Genomic DNA, 17,099 nt, shown 5'->3' on the forward strand with positions numbered 1-17,099 from the left:
CAGAGTCTGTTGGTGAGATCTTGAAGTTCACTGCTGGAACCACCCATAAGGTCAATGTAATCAGCGAATCTCAAATCGGAGATGGGTTTTCCACCGATGGAGATAGAAACGAGGTGGTCATGGATTTTCTCCTGCATTTCAAGGAAAAGGTTTAACACGACGGGAAAGAGCAGACATCCCTGTCGGACGCTTCCTGCTGTCCGCTGAGAGTTCTTGGATGAATTGCACCAGCCCTTCGTCAATGTTAAATCCTCTCATAACTTGCCATCATGCTACACGCGGTCGAAAGCTTTCTTAAAGTAAATGAATGTATGTAAAAGCTCACGTTGGTGTTGCAGGTGTTTCTCAATGATTATAATGCTGTTCCACTGTGCTCCGCCCAGCTCTGAATCCAGCCCGCTCTTCGGCCACCAGTTCCTCGGCCTTACTTTTCAATCAATTAAGGATGATGCGTACCATGACTTTGCTGGGATGACTGATTAGACTGATGGTGCGGTAATTCTCGCACAACTTGAGGTTTTCCTTTTTCGGCAGGGGTATGACTAATGACTGGGTCCACTCATTGGGCCATTTCTTCTCCTCCCAGATCTTGTGGCATAGTGCCGTCATTGCTTTAGTCATTGTCTCTCCTGCGTGCTTTATCAGCTCGAAAAGGACGTTGTCCACTCCCGGTGATTTTCCTGCCTTAAGACTACGCACTGCCTCTTCCACTTCTGCCTATACTATTGGCGGACTTTCGCCATCCGCCTCTTGTCTAGGATAGTTCTGAAGGAGACTTGAATCCGATTGAAACGGAGCACTTAAATGATATAATAGAAACATTCATACACTTTATTTATTACTGATTTTACAAGTATATACTTATGTTATTTTTTTATCAATGATCAATCAACTAATAGATCTATGCTTGGATTTGCGTTTTCTCTATTGGAGCCAAACAAATACTATCACATCAGCATTCCTTTTGTGCAAGTACTTTATAAATCAGGGATTATTATTTTACTGAGTCAGCTTAAATCCTTATGTAAAGGTTTAAAAACAGTGATGTAACATGTTTATTATTCAATTGAAGATGCATCGAGATTATAATGACAAATGTATGAATAAATAATGTATCAATTATAATGACAAACTGTGTAATTATTTCAGTATTGTAGGAAAGGATTTGAAGTCATTTTGAATAAAGACATCAAACATGGAATGGTTGTCATTTTGTTAATATTCTCAGACAAAACTGTAAATGTCATAACTGAATATATTATTGTAATATTACTTATATTCTTCGAGCACAATACGCATTTTCCATGACTTTTTTATTAATAGTGATGGCGTTTGTTATGATTCTGATTGCATTTATAAACTGTTTTCATGCAAAAACGGATACGGTTTCATATTTGGGGGATTTAAAAATTCAAAGTTAAGGTCCAGTTTTTATGTAAAATCAATTTTTATATGCAAGCATTTATTTAACTTATAATTTAAATTAAAATAGTAAAAAAAGAGCTACTCACTTTTTTAGTAAATAAGTAGCAAAGTAAACTGACAGAATCATCAATTATTATATTAATTGATTATAAAAAAGATAGTGCTGGTATGTAGGATATTGTTTCCATCTGGCTATTAGAAGGCTTTAGTTTGACCCCACTGGCACTTAGTAAGACATCTCTAAATTTTATTTAAATAATATGTATAATTAAAGATAGACAACATTCGTTTGGATGGTGTTAAGGCGTTGACATTTAGTGTGTACGTTTGTGTCATTTTGACCGAACTTGGGAGAGGATTTCGCGCCAGTTGACTAAGGGTCAAGGTCTAAAGGTTTCTGTTGTGTAAAAAAATAAAAAAAACACACACGTTTTTGCAAAAGTACTTGAGTTCGGAATCATGTGCTATGCTGATATTTTGTGTCAATGATCCATATGTGACCATCTTACTTGAGATAGTACATTTATAGTTTAAATAATTTTTGAATAAAATATTTATTTATGATTTTATTGCATTACCACATTTCTTGTTTTATCAATTATTTTTTTGTGCAACATTTGTTTTTTGTAAATTAATACTGCGTTCGCAGATCAATCGAATCCAGACATTTTTTGTCTTGAAATTATTTTCAGGCGAATTGTTAAATTATATTCCTTATCACGTTAAAGGACAATTTAATCATGTTCATAACAATTAAATTTATTTTATTTCTTTTTACACGCCATGTTATAGACTTTGAACTAGATAAAAACGTCTTACGATTAAAACAAGTTGTTTTTTCATTATTTTTTTCATATCGCTATATTTAACAAGAAATGTATAGATGTCATATACTAAATAGCTTAGATAATGGGTGTCATAATTTAACCCCTCAAAATTGCATTAAAAATGGCTAACCACATATAAATGCACCAAACAGCTACCAACATATCAACTGTGTATATGTGTGCTTAACTTGGCTAACTTTAATATTCAGCGGCTATTGCGGTTCTATGTCGACGACAGACATCTTCAACCATATTGGATGAACTATTCTTTTTAGGAATGTCCTTGTACTTCTTTCTGTAGGGACAAGTGAATAATTCTGCGTCGCTGCAGCCTTTTTTAACTGTACCTGTTGAGTATATTTCACAGCTTTCACTGTCATATTTGTTAAATATGTTTGTGCGGCAGACCATTCGCATTTATCTATGTAAATTGTGTATGCCCTTGTTTAAACTTATTTTTTATCTGTTTCACAACCGTGTTACCGCGGACAGCCATATCTGCAAGGCATTTGAATGTTTCCCCTACCCGATAGTATGGTCTGTTCCCTTCGTCGGCTACAAAGCACAGCAAAACCGCTTGCCTACCATCAGAAAATCTTATCACGTACGAATATATCTGCATATTCCTGTAATTCAATATAACAGTGGTGTTTTTTGTCTGTGCTTGTTATTTTAATTTCTTAATCACTGCAGACACCTGGGAATTTTCTGATGTCGTCGCTTATGTTGATGTTGCTGAATGTAAAATTGAGTCTCCTTTTTGGTTTTATACTGCTAGTGCTGTATTTTTCGTATTCATACATTTTTTTTCTCAGTTTTACTCCCCTTGTTTGAAGGACAGTTACTGTCTTGCTCAAGTGCACAAAATGGACTACTTGATGTTTTTGTTTGCGCTGTGCAGCTTTCTTTATTGCATTTCGGTTCCTATTTTGGACGGACACTTCAAAGTTTATATATTGTATTTCATTTTTGAGGAATAGGAAAATTAATCGGTGAATAGGGTCGATTTAACATCTCTGATGGACAAGCGCTTATTATCACGTCGTCGTCTCTAATGATTATCAGAAAGTTATTGCTTTTTAATAAATGATTCTTTGATAGAGAATTTTACATTTTCTAAAGGATTTGTTTTGTTTCCACGCGTGATATCGGGGACTATTGATTCGAAATGTATAACTTTACATTCAGTATCATAGGGTGGACATGTGCATCATGTCAGGTTATTACGTTCCAATGGTTTGTTCAGGGAGTTTTTTCCTTTGAATAGTAACACGTTCCCATGCGAGATCTAGGACACTAATGATGCGAATTTTATTAAACATACTATTCAATCTCCTTTCACGATGGAAAGGCACGTATTATGTAGCTGTTCCTTTCCAATTGTTTTCAGTTCTCGGACACTAAAATGTGTATTTTGAACTTTATGAGTTCCTTACGCGCCTGAGGCTTCATTATGTAAGGACCCGGAGTCGGTTCCAGCGCTCCAACCTTATTAATTGAATAGTCTAACAAAAGTATGAAAGCATATTAGATAATATAGCAGCATTTCCAGCTTTTGAAGTATGAATGCTGCTGTTGTCTTGTGCTTTGAGAGAGGGGGGCAAGCCGGAGTACCCGGAGTACCCGGAGGAAACTGTCCGATAAGGTTAATTCTACCAAATTTCACATGCGCTGGCAGCGAGGATTTAACCCGGATCTCCTAAGTGACAAGTGCCCTTTTAATAATAACTTGTTTCCACGCCTGTTCTCAGACAGTTATTATCCGAATAGGATTACACTGTATATGCCGTATTCTTATAAGTTGGACATGCGAATCTTGATTTCGTTTTAATACTGTGTAAGTAAATAGGCTTAATAATGTTAATGTTGTGTTGCCAACTGCTATATTTTAACTATTTTATTATGTTAGTGCTGGTATTTCTATAATAGTGTTTTGAGAATTAGACTTATGCAATTAAACGGACAAAACTCTGAAGAGGAAATTGTGTGTACATTGAAACGTGAGGATTGAACAAACCTGCGATTTTATCGTGCAACTGAAGACTTCAGCAACTAAATACATTAGTAAAAACTTCTTGAATAAAACTGGAAGCGGTCCATGTGCACCAAGTCAAGTGAAATGATGTTTATCTGGCTCTTCAATTACTAACACAGTGAATCTTAAATTTAAGAATGCCATTCCAATGCATAAGATTTCTATTTAGTTTTCCGTATGTTTGTACAGACCCTGTGTTATCAGTGATTTCACAAAAATGTAATGTATGACTAAATTATTAGGTTAACACTAATATACATTTATTATCGACATATATATCCATTTAAAAGCATGAGACAGGTTGCCATGTTTTCAAAATTAGGGAAAGATCTACGGTGCTGCTAAGAGGGGAAGGTAGAAAGCCGAACTAGTACGAAGACCTTTTTAATATTTTGTACAATCCATTAAATTTTATATTCTAAATCTTGTAATTATCGTTTTTTTGTAATATGCTTTTCATTTGCTATTCAATAATTGCATAAATGATGCTTTTTTGAAATATTTCCAGACTTTTGGTGATGATCTTTTGAGAGTATTTATCTACTTTTGTCAAAGGTTGACCTTTTCCTGAACTGAACCAAATATGGCGATATTCCCTCAATTCTCAGAAACGAATATCCGTATTCTATGAAAAAAGCGAGGAAACAGTTAACAATTCACAAATAGTGTTGTTAATGTAATTGCTTTAAAGGTTTAAGAATATTTTATAGCTTGTGACACGATAATAAGCTTAAAAATACACACTTGACATTATAGCAGTTACTACTGCAGTTCATTGCATGCGATGTCTCGTGCGTGGATGAGTTACTTAAACCACCGGAAGGGGATGACGAGGGCGTCTAGAAATATAAACATCTTATCATATGTTTCTGCCCCCCACCTAAACAGCCAGTTCTGTGGGTAGCTTAACGGTCTCTCCGTGAAATATATGGAAGGAGTGTGATCCAGACTTTTGTACGCAGATGGCACTAAGGCAATAGATCTTCCTGTGTGTGACACACAAGTGCCCACCATAAGCGATTGTGATCAGTAAATGTCCATCGTATCGCGGTGGGCTGTGCGTGTTTGGCTTCTTAAACTTAAATGTGTTTTTCTTCTGTCTTGAATATTTTTTTAGAATGTTTTCTTCTGAAACCTTAAGACAGGTTCAAATCTGGGTCCAAACGTGTCATAAAAAGGAAAAGGTCGCCAGGTAAAATCCTAAAAATAAATTTATAAACAATCTTAAATGTGTAATGTGTGACCTAATCAATATGAAACTACTTTGAATCGCATATCCAAAAACTTTGTTTTCAGGTCAAATCTTAGATTAACTTGCTACTTCCAGCTTTAAAGCAAATTCACAGAAATGTTCATTTGGTGAATCACATACAATTTCATTATTAATACACCTGTTTTATTCTTTGTGTTTTCACACAAAAACGAAGTTTTAAAAGGGGTATATTGTAGTCACTCTGTTGTTTGGTCGGTCTGATGGTCAGTCGGACCGAATACAATGTTAAAGATTAATTGAGTGAACTTCTTCCACTTTTCTTCATTTTTTGATGTGAAATTCGAAAATAAAATATTGTAATATTATGGGCAGTGATCCTTATATTCCTCATAAATGAGCTCTTGAACATACCATGATTATGTCTGCCATATTCAATTCTAAAAGTTTGAGGAGAAAACTTGTTTCATTTTTTTTTCAAGCAATGAATTGAAACTTGAAATGTGTCCTAATCTTAAATTGTAGATGTGCAAAAAGAGTTTTCACCTGCACGGATTTACTTATTTCGAAGTTATGTGCCCTTGAACGAAACCACGAGCATGGCTGTCATGTCAAATATTATTCGTTTTTGGAGCAAACTAATAATACATTTCTGAAGCGATTGAATTGAAACTTGAAACACGTCATCACCTTGTTGTGGGAATGGGAACCGTACACTTCGTCATGCACAGTACTCCCTTATTCTTCAGATAAATTCACTGTCATTCCCAGCATATCGTCCGTGTCATGTCATGCTTGTGACAAAGCGTTGGGGGAGGGCTATTATTCACCTTTGTGGCAAGGGTCTTCATAAAGTTCATAAATAAGCTATAAAATGGTTTCCGCACTGAAAGTCATGTATCCATCAGTGAAATCAGCCGTCAGGTTAAATAATAAATATATCAATTCATATTCTGGTGTAACCCTGGCTCAGCTCAAACATCCAAATACATCAATTCATATTCTGGTGTAACCCTGGCTCACAATCATCCAAATATATCAATTCATCATATTCTTGTGTAACCCTGGTTCAGCTCAAGCATCCTGTTCATGATGACCGTTAATGACATTGAATAAAATATCAACTCTAATATTGAAGAAATCATAACGAGCAACGATATAAAATTCTTATTATTATCTTATGCCGATTATAAAGTTTTATTTTTAACTTTTCCAACATCAGTCCAACTTATGTTACATGCCATTGAAAACTATTGTAATAAATACAACATGAACATCAATATAAGTAAAAGAAAAGACGTTATTTTCGAAAATAGTAACCGAAAAGCAAGTTTTAACTTTATATGATGAACCGTTGCAAATTGTCACATCATTAAAATATTTGGTTGTAACTTTATTTTAAAAAAGGAAACTGGTATCAAATAATAAAATCGATTTCAGAACACGGTGACAGAGCGCTTTATGGAATGTAATGTGTTTTAAACCAATATGAATTCCCACCTATAGAACAGTTAAATCTTTTTGATTAATAAGTAACCCCCGTTCTTCACTACTCTGCTAAAATCTGTGGAGAAGATTTTTAAAGACAATTAGAGATTATTCACACACAATTTTTAAGAAAACTTCTATGTGTCAACAAATCAGCAAATCTTTCAGCATATATCTGTGATACGTAAATTACACAAATTTAAATATTGGATTAAAATAATATCACTTACACATGATAGTCGCATAAAAATAGCATATACATTAATTCTCAATGACGCAGAACTAAAAAAAACACACAACAATAGAAATCGGGCTTATCCACTCAATTCAATATTCGAACAACAATGTTTAAAATTATGTATGGCCTGAACACAAAACCCATACTGAAAAATCTGACCTTACATACATTTACAATCTTATCAAACAACGATTATTTCATCATAACGAATAACACTGGTACAATGAGATAAATACTTCGTCAAGAATTAATACACATTGCCGCATCAAGCATACGTTTAATACACTACAATATCTTGATATCATTACAACGAAACAATTTAAAATTGCACTAACTCCATTCCGCCTATCACCACAAAGATTAGAAATTGAATGAGTTCGAAACCACACTATTGCTCGTAATAACAGAAAATGTAAATTGTGTAATCTGTATGTCGTAAAAAGTGAAAACCATTTCCTATTAATATGTCCAAAAATACAAAGATATTAAAAGACATATTTAAAGTAATATTATCAAAGGTAGTCAACGTTAACAAAAGTTTGATATGTTAACATAAAAAACAAATCATTAATCTTTGATACATATAATGCGAATTGTTAACTGAAAAATTGTAGAAACAAATTAATTTATTTATGTATACTTTTGTTCTCAGAATTTGATGAGTAACATTCAATATCAAGTTAAAGTGATACTACTTATAAAAGGCAGTAAATTATTTGTGTCAGTATTCAATGAACAACAGCCATTATCAATATTTAAGTCATACGTTTAATGTAATTCATCAGTTTACTCCTAACATAACATACGTTTCAGAATTCTTATAACCCACGTCATTACACGCGTGCATTCTGCATTTGGCTTATCTGCAAGTGCATGCCGAAGAGCTGACAAATGTTGTTTTGTTGTGATTGTATGCAGTGAGCGCATTACGCATAAAATTATAAGTCGAAATCTAACACGAAACCCGGTATAATTTATATAGTAAAACTAACACATTGTACAATGTGATGCATTCAAACACAACACACGGTTTTATTTCTATAGACAACAGTTATTAATGAATTCTTACATGAAACGCAGTTTGACTTCTATAGCCAATTAACCCATAGTACTATATGATGAATTTTAACATGCCATACTGTTTGATTTGTGTAGCCAATTAACACATAGTACTATATGATGAAGTCTAACACGACATGCTTTTTGATTTCCATAGCCTCCTTAACATAATTTGTAATGACAACAAGCGGTAAGATTTATATTGCCAATAAGCATACAATAAGATGAAGTCTAACATGAAACGCCGTTTGAGTTCTAACATAGTTTAAAATGATCAATTCTAACACAGCAAATGGTTTAATTTCTATAAGCAAAGTAAAACATAGAACTATATGACGAATTCTTATAAGACACGCGAGTTGATTTATGTAGCCATTTGAACATATTAGTATATGGTTAGTCATAAGATAATCGTTTCCAGATGTATGAGCGAAAATAGAGGCTGCAACAACTCAACAAGATTCACTCTCAAACCATTCCACTCACAACGCAGACTCAGACTCTTGTTATAATGACCACGAAGAGCCTCCCAAGGATAGTGGCTGTCTACCGTCACACTTATTCACAGCGTTTTCAGCTGTGCTCTGTCAGCGATGGTAGAGACTGCGACAGCGACTCTGCAGGATTTACCTTCAAACCATTCCACTTATCACTGGCACTAAGACTCTTGATATTTAGTCAACAGAGTGTCTCCCACAGGCCAGGACTTTATTTTAGCACACGAATACTAAGCTTTTCCAGCTGTGTGAGCGATGATAGAGACTGCGATAACACCTCAACATTATTTATTCTCAAATATCCACTCAGACTGAGTATTTTTAAATTTAAACAACGGAGAGCCCCCACAGACCGCGTCCCTCTTCTGAAACACAAATACTGAGTTTTTCCAAATATGTTAGCGATCGTAGAGACTGTGACAACAACACTACATGATTCAACCTCATACCTCGACTCCGCGTATCACTCAATATAAGACTCTTGATATTCAGACCACGGAGAGCCCCTCACATAGCGGGACTGTCTTCACGTAAACTGATATTTAGCGTGTCCAGCTGTGTGAGCGATGATAGACACTGCGACAACAACTCAACATGATTCACTCTAAAACCTCTCAACCGATCACTCAGACTCAGACTCTTGATATTCAGACCACGCAGAGCTTTCCAAAGTCCAGGACTGTCTGTACCCACATTAATACTAAGCGTTTCTAGCTGTGCGAGCGATGATAGAGATGCATCGACGGCTCTACATGATCCACTGTCAAACAACTATACTTAACATCCAGACTCAGACTCTTGATATTCAGACCACGGAGAGCTTCCCACAGTCCAGGAATGTCTATATCCACACTAATACTAAGCGTTTTCAGCTGCATGAGCGATGATAGAGAACGCAACGACGGCTCTTCATGATCCACTGTCAAACAACTGTACTTAACATCCAGACTCAGACTCTTGATATTCAGACCACGGAGAGCTTCCAACAGTCCAGGAATGTCTATATCCACACTAATACTTAGCGTTTTCAGCTGCATGAGCGATGATAGAGAACGCAACGACGGCTCTTCATGATCCACTGTCAAACAACTGTACTTAACATCCAGACTCAGACTCTTGATATTCAGACCACGGAGAGCTTCCCACAGTCCCGGACTGTCTTTATCCACACTAATACTAAGCGTTTCTAGCTGTGCGAGCGATGATAGAGACTGCGACGACGACTCTACATGATTCACTGTCACACCTCTATTTGTTTGTAATATCTAGACTCAGACTCTTGACATTCAGACCACGGAGAGCCTCCCAAAGACCGGGAACATCTTCCTTCACACGAATACTAAGCGTTCCTAACTGTGTGAGAGATGATAGAGACTCCGACAACGACTCCATATGATTCAATCGCATGCCTTCAATCCACATACCACTCAGACTCAGACTCTCGATATTCAGACCTCGGAGAGCCTTCCACGGACCGGGACTGTCTTTCCACACATGCATACTAAGCTTTTTTCAGCTGTGTGAGCGATGATAGAGACTGCGACGCCGACTCTACATGATTTACTGTAAAATCTTCTAGCGTACGACTCAAACTGGGACTCAGATTATTGATATTCATACCATGGAGACTGGGAACGCCATCATACATATTAATACTAAGCATCTTAATACTTAGCCTTTTCAGATGCGTGAGCGATGCTAGAAACTGCGACAACAATTCTTTGTGAATCACATCAAAATCTTCACGCTCATTACCAAGCTTCAGAATTTGGATATTAAGACCACAGAGAGCCCCCTACAGACCGGGACTGTCATTCACTAAAGTCTTTATGTTAAATTCATTGTCTTGTACAGTCGTTATTAATGCAGTTGTACATGTATCTGGCCCCTCTAAACACGATGTTATGTAATAGTTCTGCAGATCAAAACTCACCGAATGATTGAGTGTCAGCAGCGTGCTGAACACACTGCGCAGACAGGTAGATTACATGGCAGTGTTTTTTTTATGGCAATTTCGGGGCCGATATTCGGCCCCATTCCCCTCAAAAAAGAGTATATATTTTTCCCCCATTTTGTAGAAAAAATCCCCTCCAAAAGTAAAAAAAAAATATTTTTTTTTTTTTTTTTTTTTAAATAGCCGTCTTAGGATAAATATACAGGGCTCAACATTTATGGTTGTCCTATTGCCCCTGGCAAGTAAAAGTTGGGTCTGGGCAAGTTATTTTATAATCTAGTTGTCCGCCCGGAAAAGTGCAAAAAAGAACAAAGAGCATTTAATTTAGACTTTAATTGCTGTAATCATTTTGTTAAATGTTCAAAAATAAAAAAGGTTTTGTGGTGTATCATTTTGGTTTATCAAACAATATGATGTTTACAGTTGATGTGATATTTCATGTTTGGGCAAAATGCTTGACGTTCAGTGCAAGTAGATTTTGGAACTACTGGCCCGGTAGGGCAAGTTGGTTTTTCGGTTAATGTTGAGCGCTGATATATCTCAAATTTATTTCATAAACAACTAATAAAGCATATGACTATAATTAATATGATTTTGAATTATTATAAAGAGTTATATTAAGTTAGTTTTTCCCAAATCAGTTAATGTAACATGAATTGTATTTTTTTCCCAAAATGGCCAGGGAAAGGTCTGATGTATCTAGGTAAATCGTGTCAATATTCGTTGATAAAAACATTCCAATTTGGTCCATTTTATTGATAAAAAATGCTCACATTTTCCATTTTATCGATTTAAAAAATCCCAATTAGACTAAAAATGGCAAGGAAAACTAAGACTGTGCATGAAGGCTGAACTGTCTGAAACAAATGTTGAAAAAATCATTGGTATATATTTAAGAAATAGGACAAAGACATTCAGCTGTGAATATTACATTCATGCATACATGTGTATTCATATAATAAATATCATTACATATAAAAGAGTAAATTTTTAATACGGGCCCCGCCACCATTCCCCTATAGGTGAAAAAAACACTGCATGTGACCCACCTCAGGGAAATATCTTCAATGCAGTGCAGTATTGAAGGTGGGCCTGCACTCTGGACTGGATCCGCACTGTTTAGAACAATCGAGACCCTAAGTGACGATATGACCGAGTTGGAAGCATCTGCAAATTAACACAACCTCCTTCATTTAACACGTATGACGGTACTGAAAATATTAAAGGGACGTATTCACAGTTCGGCAAAAATGCAATACAAAATTGTCATAGTTAAAAATATTTGTGTCATATTTAAACAAATAAAAAAAATAAAAAAAACTTAACTATGAAAAATGTAACAAATATATGTTTGTTTATTAATAACCATCAATTGAAATAACTATAAGGCGAGTATGACTTTTTTATCGATAATTGAGCACAAATGCGTTTTACCTTCATAGGATTTTACTTACGAAATATATTCAAAGGTCTGCATGGTGTGGTAGTAGCGAGTAAGCTTATGTTTGAATAGGTCCCGAAACCGATGTCATGAGGGACACGTTATAAACAATATTTATCTTTGTGGTAATAATTATTTAAATCAATTTGAAATTTGTTTGTATCAATTTTTTCTTTCAAAAACTCGACTTCACGTGAACCAGTTCCTTTACATGAAGTAATATAGGTTGTCAATGGCGCACGTGCAAATCAATTTTAAAGATATTTAATCAATCTGGATTAAATTATTGATTTGTATTGAAACACACACTAATACTTGTATTGTTCGTATATTCAAAAGGTATTTATTCATTTATCACTCAAAGGCTGCGACGTTTTTTTTTATACGTACATGTATATTCGAGTGTTTTATTTAAAACTTTGCTTATTACCACATTTTTATTATGCATTTATGAATGTCTCTTTTTGGTAAATGATGCACGCTACATTTTCTTATGTTATAAACTGATACATTTTCAATGATTGATTAATAGGCATGTAATACCTTAAACGTTCAATGAGAGGCAACCCGTAGAGTTATATTACATAACTTTTCGCAGCGGTTAATTCCGCTTTATTCTTAAGTAACATATCAATAACAGATGATCTGATATCTGGACGTATTTCTTATTTGGAGCTATTTTTCTTTTTGTTTTAGATTTGAAATACGAAATTTTGATTCTCCGATCTTTATTCGAATATATATTATAAAGCCGTTGTATTCTGCATCCAAGACTAAAATATGTGACCAATATACCAAACATATACGGATTTTAGACTTTCCAAGTTTTCGTTTTTTTCCCAAACCATTTAATTACTCTCGGAAACATACATAATGATAAAGCAAAACGTATTTCGTATACATGAATACGTAAATCCATTATATCAGAAAAGTACCAATGTCTCGTCATAATCGATGAAAAAATATTGTTTTAATAACGGCAAAAGAAAAACAAAACATTTGTACTTAGAATTATTTTATGTTACCTTAATTGATTTTTTTCTTTAAATATCATTGTTTCACCGCAAACGTTGTGTTATCTTGTTATTACTGTGATCAAATAAACCTTGTGTTACGCACACACTCGGAGAACTTTCGAGGTGACGGAAATGTGACGATATTACACGAAGTTCATTCCAGGCTTAAATCATTAACCAAACGATTTTATGAATCGATCATTATCACGTGGATCGTTATGAAAGCGAGATTTCTTTGTAAAATCTGTTGACGGAACCGGTCATATGTCCGCGCGTTGGTTGTTCATTTAGATGCACGATCGACGTGCATGCTCCTCAAAGCATGACCAACTTCGTAAATTGTAATTATAAGTTGTTGTTTTTCTAAATACAAAAATAAAAATAAATAAATAAATGAAAGAATAAATACATAAATACATACATACATACAAATATAAACACTTTGATTATTCGCTCAATGTTTATGAATGAAGCCGACGTCATTTTGAATTGTTATGTTGTGTTGATGGCGCGGACACGCATTTGTGTAACTTAAGCGCGGAAAATGACAGAGAATAAAACGATTCCAGAGCGAGACTGACTATGTACGCCGGGATTGTCTATTTGAATGCGACACAATGGTCAGCGGATATAATACTCAGGTATGCACTTAAAGTCACACACCTTGAAATGAAGTACACGTTGATCAATACACATAGATGCAATTTAAAACTGTGCAAAATTGTCATTAAATCTATAGCCTTGTAAGCAAGTTATTTATTTATTTTTTTAAAATATAAAACCGAAAGTAGGATTTGTATATTTATACGTCCATGTCGACAAATGCGATTATTTTTAAGTTTTAAAGCGCAAAAAGACGGATTTCTACCTCGTAACCACCATATAAATTCTAATTGAGATAGATAAAATTAAATTTATAGCCTATTTAGTATGCAATTTGTTATTTTTCAAACGGTACCGCATTTAAAACCGAAAGTTGGATTTCTAGACGTATACGTCCATTTTGACAAACGCGATTATTTTATAAGTTTTAAATCGCAAAAGAGACGGATTTCTACCTTGTAACCACCAGATATATTCTCATTGGCATAGATAAAATATGTTTATTATTTATACTTAAATTTACTATGCCATGTATTTTATTTCAAGGTGGGTGGCTTTAAGACAGCCGCAAAGACGCAGCGGGACTTTTAAATTCAGTTTAACTTACTTACACACACGGTGAAGCCGGTGACCCAAAGGAAACACCAGCTGTCCGGTATGATGCCCACCAACCAAACGAACATGCTTGCGGGAAAGGGTATTGAACCCGGGTCGCCCAGGTGAAAAAATAATGCACCAACCGCCCCAAATTCACGCGTGCTCATAAATGATTATGACTTAATAACTAATTAGACAATGTTTAACAACAACAATATGTTGACGGGCTTGTCTTTCTGCATGACCACTTGTCTCAATTGCAATTTTTCGTTAGCGACGAAAACGGATATAATTACACTTATCATAATGTTTCATGTAAAAATTGGGTTTGCTTATCAAAAAGTAAATATAATGCTTATTTATAGATAATTTACGTTAAAGCAACAAAAATACTCGAAAATACTCGAAATCAACGATTATTTCGCAAAATATTTCGTAAAATAAATTTACCCGTAAAAAATCAGTGTTCCTTATAGCAATAGCCAAAATTTCAGCGCTAGATGTGGTATAGTAACAAGGGTTAAGGGGTTTAAGTCGCTTTTGAAAATAAAACGTGTTTTTAACACAGTTAAACAAGTGTTTCTCCATTCAAATCATGCATGTGATTAGCCATATTTTACCAAGAATCTGAGTCAATAACACGTATATACTCTAAATAAATGTATATTCAACTGTGTGACATAGCAGTTCGTCTTTCGATTCGCAAACGTAGTAAAGACATTGTTCTATATTGCTTAACATATCAATGTCCATAATTATTTTCTTAGCGTTTATTAACATGTAACTGTAAGAAACACATAGCCACACATGACTGCGTTTTTTATAATAAAACGTCAGGCTTGTAACGTCAGCTTCTGGTTTGAATATTAAAATACGAACGAAAGTAAAGACATTTATTAAATAACATTAAGTAATGCATATTTTTAGAGAACCTATATATATATACATATGTTATACCATTCATTTCTAGATACAATCCTAAATAAAAAGAAGTTTTCGGTGTACTAAATAACTAATATTGACATTTTAAAAACTAACCCAAGTATTAACCAAATTTTACAAAATGCAAAAAAAAAAAAATAAAGTGTAAAAAACAATCACCTAATTTAAAGCGGTAACTCACAAAATCTAATTTAAACACAGTCCAGCCCACTGTGAAAAAATGTAACGACCCAAGATGCTGCATGTGTGGTTATATGATAGAAGGCGAAAACTTTTGTTTTAATGGTAATATATTTAAAATAAAAACAGAAATGTCATGCGATGTCAAAAATGTTATTTATGTCTTAGTATGTAGTGGTTGCAATAAATATTACATTGGACACACTGGAGATAAACTACGTAATCGACGAACTGTTCATGAACAACAAATGCGCGATCCCTCAACAAGACAAATGCCATTAAGCAAACATCTTGATGAATGTTCTAAAATGGAACCAAAAATTAAAATATTTCCATTTTCTAAGTTATATTCGGACTCTATTTCAACTAGGTTAGCAAAAGAACAATTTTGTATCGCTTTATTTAAGCCCCTGTTAAATTGATTGTTATAATTTGACGTTTGACGTCATAATATAAGTAACGTCATTTGACGTTGTTACTTTGACAATTTGACGTTATTGTTATATATATGCCCTGATGAGCTGTGCGAAACCGGTCGGCATATATTAATACAATTTTTTATACCCATGCGACGTTTGTTTATTTTTTCAATATATTGATATCTTAGTCCGGATTCACTTAACATTTTTACATATATATATATATATATATATATATATATATATATATATATATATATATATATATATATATATATATATAACTTAACATTCACTTAACATTTTTACATATATATATATATATATATATATATAAATTGATAATGCAAATCTGGTAGGTACAATTTTCTTGGATTTAAAAAAAGCATTTGATTTTGTGGACCATAGGGTTCTTCTACACAAATTAAAACTTTATCATTTTAATGATAGGTCATGCGACCTATTTTCTTCATATCTCCGCAATCGATTTCAGTTTATCAAAGCAGAAAACACTACCTCTACTTGTAAAAGCATCATTGCTGGTGTTCCCCAAGGATCTATTTTAGGACCTCTTCTATTTCTTATTTACGTTAATGATCTTTCGCTAGATCTTACATGTGATTCTGCAATGTATGCTGATGATACAACATTGCACACTGTGGAAACAAATATTCAAACACTTCAAAATAAGCTACAAACAAATCTTTCATTTGTAAATGATTGGTGCCAAACTAATAACATGATTATTAATCCACTAAAAACTACTTGTATGGTATTAGAGTCAAAACGGAAAGCTCAAAATATAACAGATCTAAAACTTAAAATTTCAGATACGGTGATCCAAACAGTAAATTGTCAAAAACTTCTTGGCCTTTATATTGACAATACTCTATCTTGGAAACTACACATTAACAGCGTTTGTTCAAAAATGTCATCACGAATGTTTCTTTTGCAAAAAATAAAACCATATCTAACCCTTGAAATGCGTAAGCTCTTCTATAATGGTTATATCTCACCTATATCCGACTACGCATGCGTTACCTGGAGTTCAGCGGCCAAAACGGAAATTAATAGAATAGTCAAAATACACATTTTGTACCTGTTTCAGCTAGGTTAGCAAAAGAACAACATTTTATACATGTATTTAAACCCAAATTAAATTTCATTT

Source organism: Dreissena polymorpha, chromosome 1, assembly GCF_020536995.1.
Source record: "Dreissena polymorpha isolate Duluth1 chromosome 1, UMN_Dpol_1.0, whole genome shotgun sequence".
NCBI classification, from domain to species: Eukaryota; Metazoa; Mollusca; class Bivalvia; order Myida; family Dreissenidae; genus Dreissena; species Dreissena polymorpha.